This window comes from Chelonia mydas, chromosome 16 (genome assembly GCF_015237465.2).
Source record: "Chelonia mydas isolate rCheMyd1 chromosome 16, rCheMyd1.pri.v2, whole genome shotgun sequence".
Taxonomy (NCBI): domain Eukaryota; kingdom Metazoa; phylum Chordata; order Testudines; family Cheloniidae; genus Chelonia; species Chelonia mydas.
Window position 1 is genome coordinate 16,963,155 of NC_057857.1, and position 17,993 is coordinate 16,981,147.

Genomic DNA, 17,993 nt, shown 5'->3' on the forward strand with positions numbered 1-17,993 from the left:
TGGATTTCCATAACATCTGTTATGGGTGGTATCTACTTTCTTTCTCCCCAGGGAAGAATTGTGTGCACACTGGAGTGTTTTGTTTTGGCAGGGTTTGGGTGATTTTTATTAGCTGTCCACGTTGCTCTGTGTTTATCTCAAAGAAGGCCAGTCAGAGACGTGTGCCTGGCACTTGGAGCAGAAAGTGGTGAAATTTATGATGGTTCTTAGTCCCTGGGGGAGTTTGTTGCCCAGTCTCAGACTAGTCTCCAAGAAAGCTCTGTCCCCTGCACAGATGTGCATTGCCCTTTCCAGGGGTAACAATCTCTCTTATTTTACATTATAAAAATATACTTTGTTTCCTACTCAATCTCCCCTACACAGCAGCCGTTGGCCATGATCTTCCCCAAACATCCCTTAAGCCTTGGGAGCAGCTAGACCCTGATCCTAATTGCACTGAAGTCAATGGCAAAACTCCAAGCAACTTCAAATGTTTCTGGAACAATCCCCTGCAGAATTAAGATAATAAACCTCCCAGAGTAAGTTTCTTAACAGACAGAAAACACAGCGTTCAGCAGTGTGTCATTTCCAGAGAACAAAGAACAAATCACAAGTAGGACTGACCCGATGCATTTGATTTATAGTCTTCCAAAAGGAGGAGAGATACTGTGTAATTTGTTATGGAATTTGGAATGAAGTTCTTTTTTTAAAAAACAAAACACAACAACGATTACGGCGGAAAATGAGCACTCTTGGCATGCAATGCAAAGTATGTCCCTGATCTTATGAAACACTTAGGGTATTTTCTGGGTCAGAGAGCTTGTGTGCATGTGATACAGTGTTTTCCTGGAGCTTAAACAACTCAGAAGCAAATGCAGAAATAATCCTGTCGCCAAATATGACATCCATGGGTACAATAAATTAATATCTGAGGAGTCGCCTAATATGAAAAAAAACCAACGAATCACTCCGGTCACCCTGTGCTGTGATGCGTTTAGTACCCTGGCCATGTCCGGTGTGTATGTGGATACTGGAGTGTATATTGCAAGTGTGTGCATGCATGTGTAACCCACACACCTCCTGGGTGTGGTGTTCTGTCCTCTGTAGTGGCACCGAGACCACGTAGAGACTGAGTCTGCTACAGCCTTACCTAATAAACATGTGGCTTTCAGCTCATGCCAGAGAGGCTCATGCATTTAGCTCCAGCGGTTCGATTCCGACGCCCGGGGTCAATCGGTGTTACACACCCACCCTCCATTCTGATGGACACGGCACAGCCCGTGTGTTGCTTGAGCGTTATTAAATGGGAACAGCTAGATAAACTGCAACTTGACGTTAACAGACAGAAACGGGAAGATTTATTCCTAATTATGTTTTCACCATCTGAGATCTGGGCCCAGAAACCGAAAGCCAGGCTGCAGACGTCTTGGGGGTGCGGTCAGAGAATGCTCAGGGTCATGGAGATGGCTCATTTTACTAAGATGATTTCCCGTATTAGCTTGTTAGAGGCAAACCACGTTGTAATACAACACAGAGGAAGCTGCCTTATTTGTTTCCCATCCCTGGAGGTATGCAGTCCTTATGGAAGTGAAGGACCATTAGCACGGCTAAAGGCCAGCCATGGTATCAGACAAGTGCTGGACAAACTTCTCACTCCTTGTTCTGTTACAGTCCTGGTCAGCTGCACCCCACCTGTTTCAGTTTGTGGCCACTGAAGCAGAGGCTCCATGCAAATGACTTTGTGATGTGGGCGAACATCCACCAGGGACTAGGATGAGATGACTCACCCCTAGCAGGAGCTGACCCCATCCCTCTAAGGGCCTCAGGGCTGACACGCTACCCTGAGCTCTGCCCTGCCTTTTTTCCCAACCCAGCGATCATACTTTTTAAAACCTGCCTTTTAAAGGGCTAAAGTTATGCATGCGCCACCGGTGAAATGGTGGCTGCTTCCACGGGAGCATTTCACGACAAGCGCAATGGACCAAATCCTCTGCTGGTGCAAACTGGCTGAGCTACGGAGGATCTGGCCCAATCACTTTTTACTGACATAATCATCAGACTTTGTCACTTGTGGTTATTCCGTAAAGTTAGGGGCTGGATCTTACGTCCAGTGAAACCCGGGGGAGCTTTGCTATTGGTTTCAACGCAGAGGCAAGGCCCGGGCAGAGGGGCATGTAAGGAAGACAGGATAGAATGACACTGATCTAAAGTGGGAGTGGCTATATGTTCCATAAGCACCAATAAGAGCAACTGCACAAGGGAGTTTTTTTCCTTTCACCAATAGGAAATTAACACCGATGCCCTTGCAATTCAGGTAGAATATAACATAGATCATCATCCTGTACTGATAGGGCTGGTCACACTGGGAAGCTCTATTTCCTGGACAGCTCTGCCACACTTAAGGGCATAGGTCCCCATTTTCAAATGGGTACCTAAGGTTAGGCACTTAAATCCATATTTAGGCACCTACATAAGCTCATTTTTCAGAATTGCAGACAGTGGCTAGAGAAGTCAATAAGAAGCAACGGCGCTAAGCATTGCTAAGAGTTAGTCCACTTTTACTTAGACACCTAAATGTGGATTTAGGTGCCCCAGTTTGAAAACTTTGGCCTTAATGCATGTAGCTATGCAACCAGCAGAGGAGGCTTCAGCCAGGATCTGTTTCTTGGTGGTCACAAAATATCACACTCTCTCTCTTCTGTATAGATGGAGGAGGAAGTAATTTAACACCACCTGTGAAATCCATAGGTAAATCTAAGCTGGGGTTTTGGGTTCATCTGAAAGTCCATCAGCACCCCTAGTGCAGGTCTCGAATCTGTTCACAAGGTTGTATGATACAGTCCCTTTTGCCACAGAGATAGACCTGAACCAAAACCCTAGATCCAGTTCCCTTCCCCACTTGCTCAAATCTTTGGGATATTCAAAGTCTCCATCTCGATTTTACAGTTTGCTCCGGGGACAGATCCTCAACTGGTGTAACCCCTTTCCTTCTTAGTAATCATTTATATTGCGACTACTGCATAAATAAGACTATTTGAGAAATCAAGAGAGAACAGGATAGTTTAGCTAGTTTAAGAACGAACTCCCCTAAAGTTGGGCAGGATTTGAAATGTTTTGAAGAAACGTACAGAGGAAGCACAATGAAACTCGAAGGCAAGGTGCAACGCCATCAAGATTATAACCTCACTAGTTGAACCTCACTTTAGAAATGGCACTTTCAGTATAAGCTTTTTTTGTGCCCAATCGTCAGGTGGCCTGAATGGACATAGCTCCACGGGCTTCAAAGAAGGGATGCTGATTTACAGCAGAGAAAGATCTGGCCCTTTGCTGTCAATGGACCATTTTCAACACTCCCTTGTTGGCCTGGAGCCATTGTCACATCTGTGTGACTGGGGGAAGCAGTTGCAGGGTGTGAGTGCAGATGGAGGTTATTCTAAACTCTAAATGGGAACAAGGAGGTGGGCTTCAGGTAAAGTAGAACTTTTCAAGGCACGTCAGTACGGAGGACTTGACAGCTTCTTTTCAATAATTAAACATGCAGCTTCTGATGCTGCATCCTGATTGGCTGAGACAGTTTGGAACTCCAGGGCATGGCTTATAATAAATCTCATCTATAAAAAAATAATCACAACTGTCACAGCATGCAGACATAGCTTTCTGTGACAAAGAGCTTCTACTCCGACCAATCCGTCCTGGACAAGCAGTTGCCGCCCATATGGCACACTTAGTGAAGGTCACTTTTCAGGCATCGCCTTAGGTTTCTCCTGCATCTACACAGCCCTTCTGGGATTTAAGGGTCTAGATGTTTTGTGGGTAGCCAATGATCCATCCAAGAAGCCAGGTGGTGGTTTGATTGGTTGGTGTTAAGTACTTCCAATGGTTTGAAAAATATACTCACCTCCCAATTTAAAAAAAAAAAAATGTTTTACACCAGGTTCCCTGGAACACTAAGGGTATGTCTACACTGCAATTAAACACCCACGGCTGGCCCATGACAGCTGATGGGTTAACTGACGGAGCCAGCAGCAGAGCCAGGGTGAGAATTTGGGGGTTGCTGGGCTTGTTTTAGGGCTTGTTTTCACTGTGGCATTAGCACAAAGTATAACCCGAGTGTTGCCCCTAACCCAACTTCCATCCACACACAAAGCTCTCTACTCGTTAGGTGATGCTTTCAACTCAAGCTAGCTGCGTGTCACAGGGGTTAAGGGATGGGAAGGGTCTGTTTGAAGCTTCAGGGCTGCTGATGCTTGAGCGAAGAATGCAACAGTTCAAGTGAGCGCAACTCATCAGTGGCTGATCCAATCACTCTGGGTAGCTGGAGCGTTGTTTTGCAGTGTAGCAGCTCTCCCGTGAGCTAGGCTAGCTCCAGTAGACTAACTCCAGCAGTGAAGACACGCCCTGAGTCACTTGCAGAGGTCATTCCTGAGAGACAGCCTCCTTCCACTGGAGAGATGCCTGACTGGGCATCACTAGTCCTTTCCACAACTCCTTCAGGAGAACAAGGCCTGGCCACATTGCAGGGCATGGGCAAAATGGGGAGCTCCTTGAGGTTCCGAAAAGGATGAGCGTGAGAGGAGTGAAAAACGAAAGTACTTCTGGCTAGGGCCACTTCATAGAACAAGGTCTCACCTACACATGTATACATATTGTAATTGTGTGCACACATACATATTTCTTCCACATGCACACAGGATGGCCGCCATCTTGGCCAGTACGCTGAGAACTGAACCAAGGGACCACCAGAGCTGACAGCATGAGTTGCTATAACTTAATCTTGTTAAGGGCAAGATTAATCTTGAAGGGCAACAAAAATGATTAGGGGTCTGGAACACATGACTTATGAGGAGAGGCTGAGGGAACTGGGAATGTTTAGTCTACAGAAGAGAAGAATGAGGGGGGATTTGATAGCTGCTTTCAACTACCTGAGAGGTGGTTCCAGAGAGGATGGTTCTAGACTATTCTCAGTGCTAGAAGAGGACAGGACAAGGAGTAATGGTCTCAAGTTGCAGTGGGGGAGGTTTAGGTTGGATATTAGGAAAAAAATTTTCACTAGAAGGGTGGTGAAACACTAGAATGTGTTACCTAGGGAGGTGGTAGAATCTCCTTCCTTGGAAGTTTTTAAGGTCAGGCTTGACAAAGCCCTGGCTGGGATGATTTGATTGGGGATTGGTCCTGCTTTGAGCAGGCGGTTGGACTAGATGACCTCCTCAGGTCCCTTCTAACCCTGATATTCTATGATTCTATGAATCTAAAGAATCAAGGCTTTGTAGCTCTGGCTGAAGCAGACAAAAAGCTGTAGATTGGGCACAGAGAGGGACCTGTAAAACACACACACACGCACCAAACTCCGCTACCCAACACTTGAAATACTCTGACATTAGGGGCTGACTAGGGCCACATGATGTACTTTTTCGTAAAGGGAACAGCACTATTCTGAGCTCAAGCACACCAACCCTCTTCAGACTGAGAAATCGGAAAGACAGACCAAGCCATAAGCCATGGCAGCTTTTAGCTATTAGGTCACAAAATGCCCCTGATTACTAACCTCATCATTGCCAAACAAAAGAAAGCAATAGCTCAGCCAAAATTCACAATTCTTATTCGCTCTCTGCTGACTCTACCTTCAGATATATAAAGATAAGTGACATCTATGCATCCAAGAGCCAGAATGTGCAGAAGTGAGCTGTAGCTCACGAAAGCTCATGCTCAAATAAATTGGTTAGTCTCTAAGGTGCCACAAGTCCTCCTTTTCTTTTTGCGAATACAGACTAACACGGCTGTTACTCTGAAACCTATGAGAACTGCAATGCATTCCATGGATGATTAACAGTTTCCCCATGATTCCCTACAATTTCCTGACATTAGTAAATATTTTCATTAAAAGAAAAAAGTTATTTAAAAAACCTACTAAATTATGTTTTACCTGCATCTAAGCAAGATATTAAAATATTTTCAATAGTCCCAGCAGCAGAGATGGTCTATGTAACCCGTGCAAGCACCTTATGAGCTGGAGTCACCATAAGAAACACCCATGTGCAAATAGAAATAAAGTCACCCATAAATAATTTCTCCCTAACAACTAATCTGCATTATTGTTGTTCATTATTTGTATTAAAAGTAGTGCCTACAGGCCTAAACTGAGAATTAGATACATTCATGGAGGATAGTCCAATTAGCCAAGATGGTCATGCACGTAACCCCACACTCGGGTGTGCCTAAACCTCTGACTGCCAGAAGCTAGGACTGGACGACAGGGGTGATGTATCACTCAACAATTGCCCTGTTCTGTTCATTCCCTCTGAAACATCTGGCACTGGCCACTATCAGAGTCCACTGGGTTAGATGGACCATTGGTCTGATCCAATATGGTCATTCTTATGTTTTCAGTCATTTTTCTGTTGGAACGTCCATTGAATGTGGTTCCAAAGGGACTCAACACAATTGTGTCCATGTCCTTTGTTGTCAGTCATGCACTATTGCAGTTAATTCTGAGATAGGTTTTGATACTCTTCTAAAGGACTTGGGGAAAATGGGTAGGGCATTAGACTGGGGTCACATGGCCTCATGCCAGGAGAAGGCTGGCACGTTGGGAGAGGCTGGGTCCGGACAGGTTAATACTTTCTCCATTGGATCTCACTAACAACAACAGATTTTTCAGCAGCTTTATCAGACTCGGGGATGAATCCAGCTGAAGCAAACGAGAGAGGGGCAGAGTCGGAGAGACACTAAATGGGGAGGGCTCTGAGTTACCACAGAGAATTCTTTCCCAGGTATCTGCTTGGTGGGTCTTGCCCACATGCACAGGGTCTAACTGATCACCATATTTGGGGTCGGGAAGGAATTTTCCCCCTGGTCAGATTGGCAGAGACCCTGGGCGGGTTTCGCCTTCCTCTGCAGCATGGGGCATGGGTCACTTGCAGGTTTAAACTAGTGTAAATGGTGAATTCTCTGTAACTTGAAGTCTTTAAACCATGAGTTGAGGACTTCAGTAACTCAGCCAGAGGTTATGGGTCTGTTACAGGAGTGAGTGGCTGGGTGAAGATGTGTGGCCCACAATGTGCAGGAGGTCAGACTAGATGATCTCGATGGCCCCTTCTGACCTTAAAATCTATGAAGGTAAGAGAGCTCTCCTCTCTGAATGGGCTGATGGTGGGATTCCCCAAAAAATGTTGGTACCATTGCCACATTCCTGAGGGGAATAAAACAAATCAATGCAGAGTTCTCCAGTTATATCAGCCAATCTGTACAGGCAAATCTGCATCTGGATCTGAAATTCTCCAGACTTCAGGACTGTCGAATCCAGGAGTTCGACTCAGGCCAACAGGGAGCCAGGGGCTGGCAGTGATTTAAGCTTTTCTAATGTACAGCAGTGGTTTGGAGCTGGGGTTTTGGTTCAACTCGCCAGCATGGATACAAAGCATGACACATATTTTGAGCTGCTCCCTTCCTTTTCTTCTCTGGTGCTGTATCCCCTTGGGCACGTTTCTGCCCTTTCAGCTAGTCTTTGGCTGTTAGGTGTATTGGGCTGGGAAATCTTAAGCACCAAGGGCCACATCCTCAGCTGACATAAACGGTCATAGCTCCATTGAGTTCAATGACTTAAATGGAGCTATGCCAATTTACATCAGCAGAGAATCTGCTCCTTGACGTCTTGATGAGAGTCCATGTGGGTGTTTTGCAGCATGCTAGCATTTGTCCCCTGGGACTTTGCCTCAAATTCACTGAGGTAATGTGAAGTCTTTATACAAAAGATGGGGTCTGCGACTCTTGGCAGCATCAGTATTACTGTGTGCGGAAGATGATGAGCAAGAACCATATATGCAGTGCATGCATTCATCACGCCATCAGAGCCATCTGTGGCATTAGGCTAAAGGAGTTTCAACACACTAGTCTTTCACCCTAGGAGACTCAAGTGCAAATTGGATTCCAAGAGATGTAGGAGGCCACCCAATCTTTAGGTCATGACATTTATCCTGTTGGGTATTGTATTTTAAAAATGGGGAAAGAAAGGGGGCTTGTTTGTACTGACTGTGGAAACACACAGCCTAAATAAAGCCTGACTTTTAAATCTATTTCTAGTCACTGTGCCCTTTCCACTCCTGAATGCTGGAATCCCTAAAAAAGGTACCGTGACAGAAGTCACTACATGCATTCACTCTCTGAAGTGTACTGGCTTTGGGTGTATGAATGACAAAAAGCTGTTGCCCTCTAGCAACTGGCCGACAGATGGGATACAGGAGTTACTGCCGTCCAGAGGTAAAAACCTTCTTTTGGCTCAGGCGGCAGAGGTGTGAGTTTGTGGAGCTGAAGAAACAGGGTTCTAGGAGTAACCAAGTGTTTTTCAGGACATGGATTCATTTCACAAACTTCTAAACCCATTTTATAGTAATACTTAACTGTGCCCAATGGATCCACAATAGCATTATAAATATATATATATATATATATAACGGGCATAGGTAATTACTGAGAGCATGACGACCGTGAGTAAAATGGTCCGAGTAAACCAAACCATCTAGGATAAGAGATCCCATTAGTACCTCCTCCTCAGAATCACTGCCTGCAGACATTTCCAAACTTAATCGCTAGAGACTTTAATTGCTTGTCAGATTCACATCTGGCTAGAGCCACATCCTGAGTTGATCTACCATCCCTTGGGGCGAAGGGACTAGAGGCCAAATGCAAACAGCATGAGGGCTGCATTACACAGGAGAATTTTTTCAAATCCATATAAAAGATTTTCACTTATTATCCCTTCTCTCCTCTGGGATGGTGAGCGGAAGTGATTTCTTCTCGGTTAATTGCCTTGGGGGGGACCTGACGCTTGGATTTGCAGGAGCCCAGTTTTGCTGGCAGGAACACAAACTTCTGTTTCTGATATCACTCCCACACCAAATGTAAGGCTGCTCCCATCCAATATTTGGGTTCAGACAATTAGGGAGTGTGAAGCAAGATGGAGAATTTGGCCTCAGCTCTGGATTTAATTCCTGAATCAACACGCCAGGCGTGGAGGAGTTTGGATCTGAGAGTTCTGACTCAGGCCTACTTTGGTCCAACGGATACAGTATTAGACCGGGATTCAAAAGATCTAGGCTCTATTCCCAGCTGTGCGACTGTGGGAAAACCTCCCTGTGGTCTTTGTTTCCTTCCCATCCTTTTGGGTCTCTCCTCCATTTAGACTGTAAGTGCTTCAGGGCTCTCACGCAATGAACTTTTCCTCACACCCCCAGTTTGGCCACCATACCAAAAGAATCAAGAATTTCTTCAGCTCTAGTCCTGGGAGCTTCTTGAAAAATCATCATCCTGGAGAGAGGCTAGCACCTCGTCACACTTGCTCTGGGCTTGATAGAAAATCAGTTACAGGCATGTGCCATGATAGGTTAAAGGGGCACTTTTGGGCCTCATCTACTGAAAATCAGATATACCAGCCTTGGTTTGCTGTATAGGCAAGTCAAGGCAGCCGCCTGCTTAGTCGGTCTCCATCCCCCTTCTTCCAGACAGGCAGGGCATTGTAATGCACGGGAATGCTGCTCCCTCACTGCGCTAGAGGAACCCTATAATGTTATAATCTCTTGAACAGTACAGGCAGGCTGAGGGGAGGGACCACACAACACGCATGGGAAAACCCCGTGCCACAGACACACTCACTGGTGATAGCAGCAGGGTCCTTAGTACAGAAGCTCAACCTGGCAACAGATTTCCCCACAGCAGGAGGGGCAGTTTGTTTTTAAGGTAGTGCTGGGCAGAGGGATGCAAAATCTTGTCAGTCGGGCTTTGGTTTTGCTGACGAAGGTGGGTTGCGGGAGAGTCGCATTTGAGCTAAATCGCCAGCATTCGGAGGGTTCAGGGACACGACCTGAGAACTGGGGCGTGTCCATTTTGACAGTGTTCCTTTAAACAGAGAGGGCAACATCCTACTCTCTTCTCAGCGGCCGCAAAGGGCCCCAAATGCAATGAAACCGGTGCAGTTCTGCAGTTTCAGACCTCAATGCCAGGGTTCTACACCACCTCGTCACTGCAGGCCCTAGCTTCCTCCACACTGGTTTTTGGCCGTGGTTGGGGCCAGGGCACAGGTGAAGGAGTTCAGAAGCAGGGACTGTGGATCTGTTGCCATATAGTCCCCGTTCCTCCCTTTATGGAGGCAGAGCAGCAAAGGGGGCCTTAGAAATGGAGGCGGACTCCATCTCCCCTAGCCTTCCATGCATCACAACCCAGCTACTCTAGGTTGGGACAGGGGAAGCATGTTGCACTGTACAATCACAGCCACAGGGGTTTAAGCCTGACTAGGAGGTGCCTGTTTCGTCCTATTGTCTGCCCTCTATTGTCAGATCTCTCCTGCCAGAGAGGTTTTCATGTCAGCATGTGGTGCTGGGCTAGGAGGCAAGAACAAAGAGCAGATGATTGAAAGGCTGAACACCGCACCCCTTTGCAAGCACGGTGACGCATTGTTAAGCAATGAAAGTTAGGAGAACAAGTCAAGGACTGGAAAGGAACGCTGCAATTTTTCATGGCACCGGGCTCAATGACAAATGCTGCTACATACAGCAAGCCCCGGCAGCTGTACAAGAGAAAAGCAACACACTCTTTAGGACTTGCTCCTGAAGCAACATTCACCTGGTACGAGCTAGCTGACATTAGCATGTGGATGGCTCAATAGGCTTTTGTACCCCGTGGCCCGTTCCTTTGTGGTATTCACAGCTGGAATACGTCCGTGTGAACATGAGCATCGCAGGGGTTCAATCAAGGAAGAGATGCACTGATTTTGAATGTTACTTGCCTTTATTTGTACCAGGAGCCTCCTACCTCCTGCAAGCGCTGGAACAAAAGCGGAAGTCGGAGCACACCCCGCTGTTTGAGAGCCAGAGGATGGGCTTTTCTAAAGCGCCTAAATGAGCTGGGAGCGCAAGGCCAAGGTAAAGGAGCTCATGCGCCTATGTCACTTAGACGCTCCTGCAAGTATCACCCTGAGCCTTTTTCACAATGGGGCCCGATCCCATGCCCACTGGAGTCGTCAACGGGAGTCTTTCCACTGACTTTACTAGGCCCTGGAGAAATAATAATTCACGGTGATGTAGTGCCTCCCGGGTGAGACCTGAAGCTGAGGCCCGGTGGCGTTCAAGCTGGCATCGTCACAGGTAGGTGCCTGAACTACATCCACATTTAGACACTTCAATAAATGGCCTGTGGTTAATGCCCAAAAGCTCCCATGAAAGTTTGTGGCACTGCCAGGAACAGAACCCAGCTGGCCTATTCTCCCAGGCCTACTCTAAACCCTGCAGCCTCTCCATTTCCCTCACCCACCGACGCGCTCACTCGCCATTTGCTGGCATGCAAAGCAGGACATCCCGGCTAATGATCTACAGTGACTTCTCCAGGCCCTGTAATCAGCAGCACCTCATCCCCTGAGATCAACTGCATCCCCTCAGCAACAAGTGTCATGTGTCCTTGGGCAACATGCTCCCAGCCAAGGGCTTGTCTTCACTGCTAAGAAGGATGCTGTTTTTTTAACCTCGGGGCAACTAGCATTTTTGAGCTCTCCCAAGGCAAAAACACAGGGAAAACAAGGCACTTTGGTTAACCTCCTGAGACAAACCCCAGGCGGGGGGTTAGCGCACTTTGCTTTGTGGTAAAACTAGCATGCCTTATCTCCTGGTTTTGCCTCGGGATCTCTCTCACACACACACACCATGACCCTGAGGCAAAAAACTCCAGCTCTTCAGCAGTGAAAAAAAGCCTCAAGAAAGGTCAGAATCCAGACCTAGTTCCCCAAAGCAAGTACAGACAAACACTCATTCTCTGTCCCTCCACCAAAGCAGGGTCAGTGCACAGCCATGACTTGGCCAAGAGTCTGAGTACCCTCACTATGCAAGCAGGTCTGATCAAAATAAGATTCCCCCCTCCGCGGTTTGCTAATAGTGGGATTTTAAAAAAAAATCCATTCTATTAGCTGCGGTGTCATTGCAGAGTCACTTCAGGGGTTTCAGTTCACATATAAGGGATTCACTTTCAAGAATGGCTCTTTGAACCCGCTAACTCCTTTATATTTTCAAATAGCTGCATTGCGCGCACACACATTAAAAATGGACGAGGTAGCATGAACCGTTATTTCTAAACCTCCTGCTCTGCTTGCAGAACTCAGTTTCCAAGGGAAATATACATTTCAAACAGATAAAAGGACATGCTTTCCAACCCACCCCAAGCAGACCACATTCAGCCAGTGGAACTCACTGCCACAAGGTATTATTGAAGCCAAGAGCCTAACATTATTGAAAAGTGACTTTGGACATTTACATTTTCCCATAACAACTTCCCTTTTAAAATAAAAACAAAATCATTCTTCTAGTTTTGGACTGTTTTTCTTTTTGCACTGCGGCTATCAATCGCCTAGCATCAACTAGCCGATGAGAGATTAATTCTTCATTTCTTTTCGTTTGACCATTTCTACTAGGAAGCCCTGGGAGGATCCTTTGGTCATGGATATCCAGCAGTTTACAATATTTGGTTATGTATTGCTTCCAATAATTTCTAATGGCTGGACATGTCTACCACATACACTTAAAATCTCCTCTTTCACCACAATGTCGCCAACGTTTATCCCCATTCAATCTCTCTCTCTATTATTTAACCTGACTGGTGAATAATCAAAAACATGGCTGCAACACACGATACCTTCTCAAAGCTTCAAAATGTGTCCAATAATGTCTCAAGTATCAGAGGGGTAGCCGTGTTAGTCTGTATCCACAAAAACAACGAGGAGATCCGTGGCACCTTAAAGACCACCGGACTCCCCAATAATGTCTGGTGTCCTCCTTGTGTCAGAGGAGCATGCAGCCTGCTTGAAAGATGTTTTCACACTGTAGATGCAATTAAACAGCAACCACATGCGTGTGGCTGGGAATAAACCCAGCTGCTGTCTCCCGAACCAGCGCGTTCATTTCTGAGAGACTGGCGGGGATCGCACACAATGCAAGAACATTTCCTGCAAGTTCTATTCATAATAGGCAAACAAGAGCCGGGATGTAATTACAAGTGCCGTGTCGCTGTATATAATCCATATACCCCTTGTGTTTGCCTTCTGAGGATACGAATCACACCGTATCTCTAGTATGATAAACTAAGGCACAAAGTGAGCAAGCCACAATAGCCACACTGGATGATTCTACAGGGATATTTGGCAACCTGGCACCACCTAGGCTAGTTCTAATTTGCTGCACTCCCCCAACTTGGGTGTGCAAGATGGATTCCAGCACTTTAATGAAAGAAAAAAATGCCCTCACGGACTAAAGGACCAATTCTGTGCTCATTGAAATTAATAGGAGATCTGCCATGGACTTCAAGGAACAAAGCCCAGCACGCAAGTAGACCTTTGAAAGCCCAAGGCTTGAGTGAACTGCCTTTGGGAGGCTTAGTCAGTTGCAGAGTGCATGGAACATGGATGGTCATTTGGTTGAGGCACAGGACTGGACTCAGGAGAACGGAGGTCAGTTCTCAGCTCTGCCATGGACTCCCTGGGGCAAATCACAATCTCTCTGCCCCGATTTAGCAAGGTACTTAAGCACATGCCTAACTTTAAGTACTTTAAAGCTAATGGGACTACCCACAAGCCTAAAGATAGGCAACCGCTTGTTGAATTGGGGTGTCCCCATCTGCAAATGGTGACTGCTTTAATCTCACGCTTCTTTAGTTAGATTGTGAAGTCTTTGGGACAGGGACTGTCTTCCACTGTATGTTTGTACAGCACCTAGCACAATGGAGACATGACTTCAAGTTGGGGCTGTGTAAGCTATTCTTCAGTGCAATAGAACAACAATGAATCATTACCATTATCTGTAAGCTAAAATGTCCAGATAAAATCAGTGCCCTATGTCTCAATGGGCTTTAATTTATGGCTAGGAGATTGTCTGAAATCAGTTAAATGATCTCCCTTGCCAAGGACAATGTGGATTGAGATTCTCTAGGTGGGGATCCCAGAAGACCACATGTAATTCTTATTACCAGTGATCACAGTAGGGATTAGAGCATTCGTTGCTGATCGCATCTGTGCTCCGTAACCAGCACCATTCACATTAATTTGGTGATCCTTCCCCATTTTTTTCTTTTGCTGCAATTATCAATACCCTGTGTAGATCATGCAGCATAGAGTTTCAAGGGAAAAGGTTTTTTCTTTGAGTCTCATTGACTTTGGTATATTGCGCAGTCCACTGATTATTGTTATCATGGTAGCTGTGTTAATTACACAAAACTTCCCTAAGAACAGTCTCTGTATTGTAAAGCACTGGGGTTTTGAAAGTGTCTCCACCAGAGTAATTCAGCCCCACACAGAGTGGGGGATTTTTGCTATGTACGTGCTGTTTATAGTTCTGTTTTTTTAAACGTACATACCCCATTAATCCAGTTATTGGAAATTTACATTAGCACAGGATCTGCAAATAGCCAGGCTCCCGAAGGGCTCTCAAACTCATCCATTTGAGAACAATACTCTCCTTGTGACAGCTGCCCTCTTTAAAAGGGAAGGAGATGTAACTATAGCAATCTGAGGGCAAGGCACAGAAGAGCCTGTTAAATCTCAGGGAAGTGACCAAATTTGGTATGGATTGGGACTGCCCGATTCCCTACTCTGTCCTCTAGCTACCGAGAAGACTATGGTCCATTCCTTCAATGACAGCTCTTCCGCCGATGCGCCATTTTCCCCCCACCTGCTTCAAGTCTGATGCCAGTGGTGGGATTAACAAAGCAACCGGGGAAAAGAAAAGTAGTCAGCTGACTGGACCTGTGATTGACTGGAGGAGGGCAGGTGTATTGATACTACGTGACAGCCGCGCCAGAGATTCCAGGAAATCCACTAGTGATTTCACTACAGCAATTGATTTTACATAGAAGGTACTAAGATACTATGGCGATGGGTGGCAGTATGAAACAGAGAGAAAGGACTTAAACAGGGATTCCCTCTCTCTAGGGATGAAAAATTACACCAGAACCACCTCCTTCTCTGTATCCCCAACCGTGTATCCACTTTGCACTGTGAAAAAACACTACACTTGGCTATTACAGTGAGGTGTGCTACAGGAAAAAATATTATTCAATTTCTGTAGCGCCTAGAGGCCCTCACTGAGCTCAGAACCCAGTTATGCTAGGTGCTGCATATACGCATAACACTCTAAGAGACTAGACAAAGGAAGGATCATCATCCCCATTGGACAGACGGGAAAATGAGACACAGAGAAATTAAGTGATGTGACCAGAGTCAGCCAGGGAATCTGGGGCAGAGCCAGGAATTGAACCCAGGCCCGTCTAGTGTCTTAACCACATCATCATCCTCTTCCTTTTAAGACCTTGGATCAGAGATACAAGCAGAAAAAGTCTCTTCTTAACGAAACAATAAAGCTCCCTTAGCAGCAAGAATCTCATTATGCATGGAAGAGTATTCAAAACGTCAAGGGACATGGTCACTGTGGTGTGTAATGGTTTGAAACCACCTGGCTTTTGTGGACTGAGCAGCCCTGCAGCAACCCAGAGCACAACAAACAGTGGGTGGTGAGTCCTGTAATTGTGTGTGTGGTGGGGGGGGGGGGAGGCTTGTTTAATTAGTGGGGAGATGAAGGTGGGAGGGATAACAGCTTATGTTGAACAAACAACCTTGTGCGACAGATAAACCCATTTTTATCTTAGCAATCAACAGAGGCAGAGCACTAGCCAGGAGGTAAGTCAATGCAACATGCACTAAGGGCTACACGGCACTCCAAACGAATTCAAAAATCTGCCACTGAAATAACAACACAGCACAAGAAGTAAACATACAGCGCCGTCTGTAGCTACAGCTGCCACAGATTAAGTCCAACTGCAGTGGTATACTGCAAACAAAACATTTCATTAACGATAGGCTTTTGCTATTTATAGCTTGTTCTTTGGAGGAAACACTCTTGTCATCACTGCAGAGCTATTCTGATAGCCACCTGAATTACTCTGTGAGGCAGGGTTTCTCTGGCAAGGTCCACGCATCTAGAAAGTCTTTATTAGGTAGAAAGATTCCTTCTGTTACTGAGTAACATATGAGTTTTATTTTATCTTTTTGTCCTTCGTGGGAGACTGCATGATCATGGGACATATTTAAGAAAAACAATAGGCTTGGGGAGCTGGGTTTTTTTTAAAATATGGATTTTCCTGTGTGATCCCAAAGTCTGGAGCTAAAAAATGCATTGGGGAGAAAATACCTTCATTTAACAGTGCTGAAGACTATATACAATGTGTGAACAAGGGGACTATATTTGTTCGGTTTTCTAAGCGCTTAGGGTTTGATCCAAAGCCAAAAGTCAATGGGAGTTTTTCCATTGATTTCAACAGGCTTTGGATCAGACCTTTAGAGTACACCCGCACTTCAATAAAACACCTGCAGCTGGCCTGGGTCAAGTGATTTGGGCACGCAGAGCTTGGGCTGTGTGGACATAAAACTGCAGTGTAGACATTAGGGCTAGAGCCCGGGCTCTGGGATCCTAAGACATCCATAAAAAACAGCCTCCCTAAGCCAGGGAAGGGGTTGCTGTCATCGGTGGAGACCTGCATAAAGAGGAGCAGGGATCGGGTTCCGAGATGGCAGATGTCTGCAGTCATTTCAGAGAGCAAAGGCTGCTGCTAGTTTTCATATAAAGTTCATCGGAGCTTGGCTTCCATAGTCAAGGCTTTTTAAGATGATGGTGCAAGAAGTGATCTACTTTAAAAAAAAAATGCAGGAATGGACAAAAGGTATGTATTTGCTTATTGCTGGGGTAGGTGAGAAGAGGAAGAACTTTGGTGGGCTTTTTTTTTTTTAGGGTGAAGAAAGCAATCAGCACTATGTATTCTTGTATGGGCAGCTGACGAACGGGGGAAAGTGGGGTTAACACATAGGAAAAACTTGGAGTCAGAAAGAAAGACAGAAAGAGTGTCACCAACACTCTTTGCTTCTGTAATTACTAGCCAAAAGACTTCCAGATAAGAGAATTTAATGGGAATTTTAAAAGCCTGTAATAAAATAAATGTGAAAATTTAATAGCTATACTGTAGGGGGGGGGAATATCACACCAATGGACTGCAAGCCATCATGCCTCTTGCATCCCCGCTGTCTACTGGACTTGTGGCTCCAACCAGCCCCCATGAAACTTAATGGGAGTCTCCCAATTGACTTCAATGGAAGTATGTGATTCAGGCCTTGCAAAACGTTATTTATCTACAGCAGGCTTAGCAGTATGGCCAGCTTGCTCTTCCTATAAAGTAATAATACACCTTTCATACCTGGGTACGTGATTAGAAAAGAGTGAATGACCTGCAAGATGGTGTAAGCAACACGCCAAGCCAGGGCCTACGTTTTTAAGATTACCTTTTGCAATGTCAGTGTAATTTATACATGTGGATTTCCCTCCCCCAGCTCCCACAATGCTTTGATGCACTTTTCCCCTTAAAATAATAATCACTATAGTCTTCTCCAGGACTCAAGACTACTCTGAATAAACAAACGGTGCCTAACTCAGATGGTGCTTTTGATCCTCAAAGCACTTTACAAACATTCACTCACTACAGTGCCCATTGTACCTTGTGGAATCTGTCAGTTTTACCGTTTAGGGCTCATCTTACACACAAAACTTGTATCCCTTTAACCATATCAGTATAGTTACAGTGGTACAAACCCCATAGTGTGGATACAGTTATACCACAATAAAGGCACTTTATGTCTATTCTTGTATGGGAAGGGGAATCAGCTGACTGCCGCTATGACTGTCTCCACACTTGGGGTTGCACTGGTATAACCATATCAGTAAAAACAACAAAAATCATCCCTCTAACCAACAGTTGGACTGATACAAAATCTGCGTGTAGACTGGAGTGAAGTGACTGGCCAAAGGGCCATAGAGAAAGGATCAGAGCTGGGAAGCAAACTTGGGAGTTCTAGACCATGACTCACTCAACAGCAGCACCCTGTATGTGCGAACTGGAGCACCGTTTTTGCCCAGCAGCTAGCCTTCCATGGGCAGATGTGCAAA

The 17,993-nt window shown here is 45.7% G+C and overlaps 1 protein-coding gene across 6 annotated transcripts in view; it reads right to left on the reverse strand.

Moving 5' to 3' along the window:
* VAV2 (vav guanine nucleotide exchange factor 2) overlaps positions 1-17,993 on the reverse strand; it is a 309,428-nt gene that overhangs the window by 96,522 nt on the left and 194,913 nt on the right. The window lies entirely within an intron of this gene.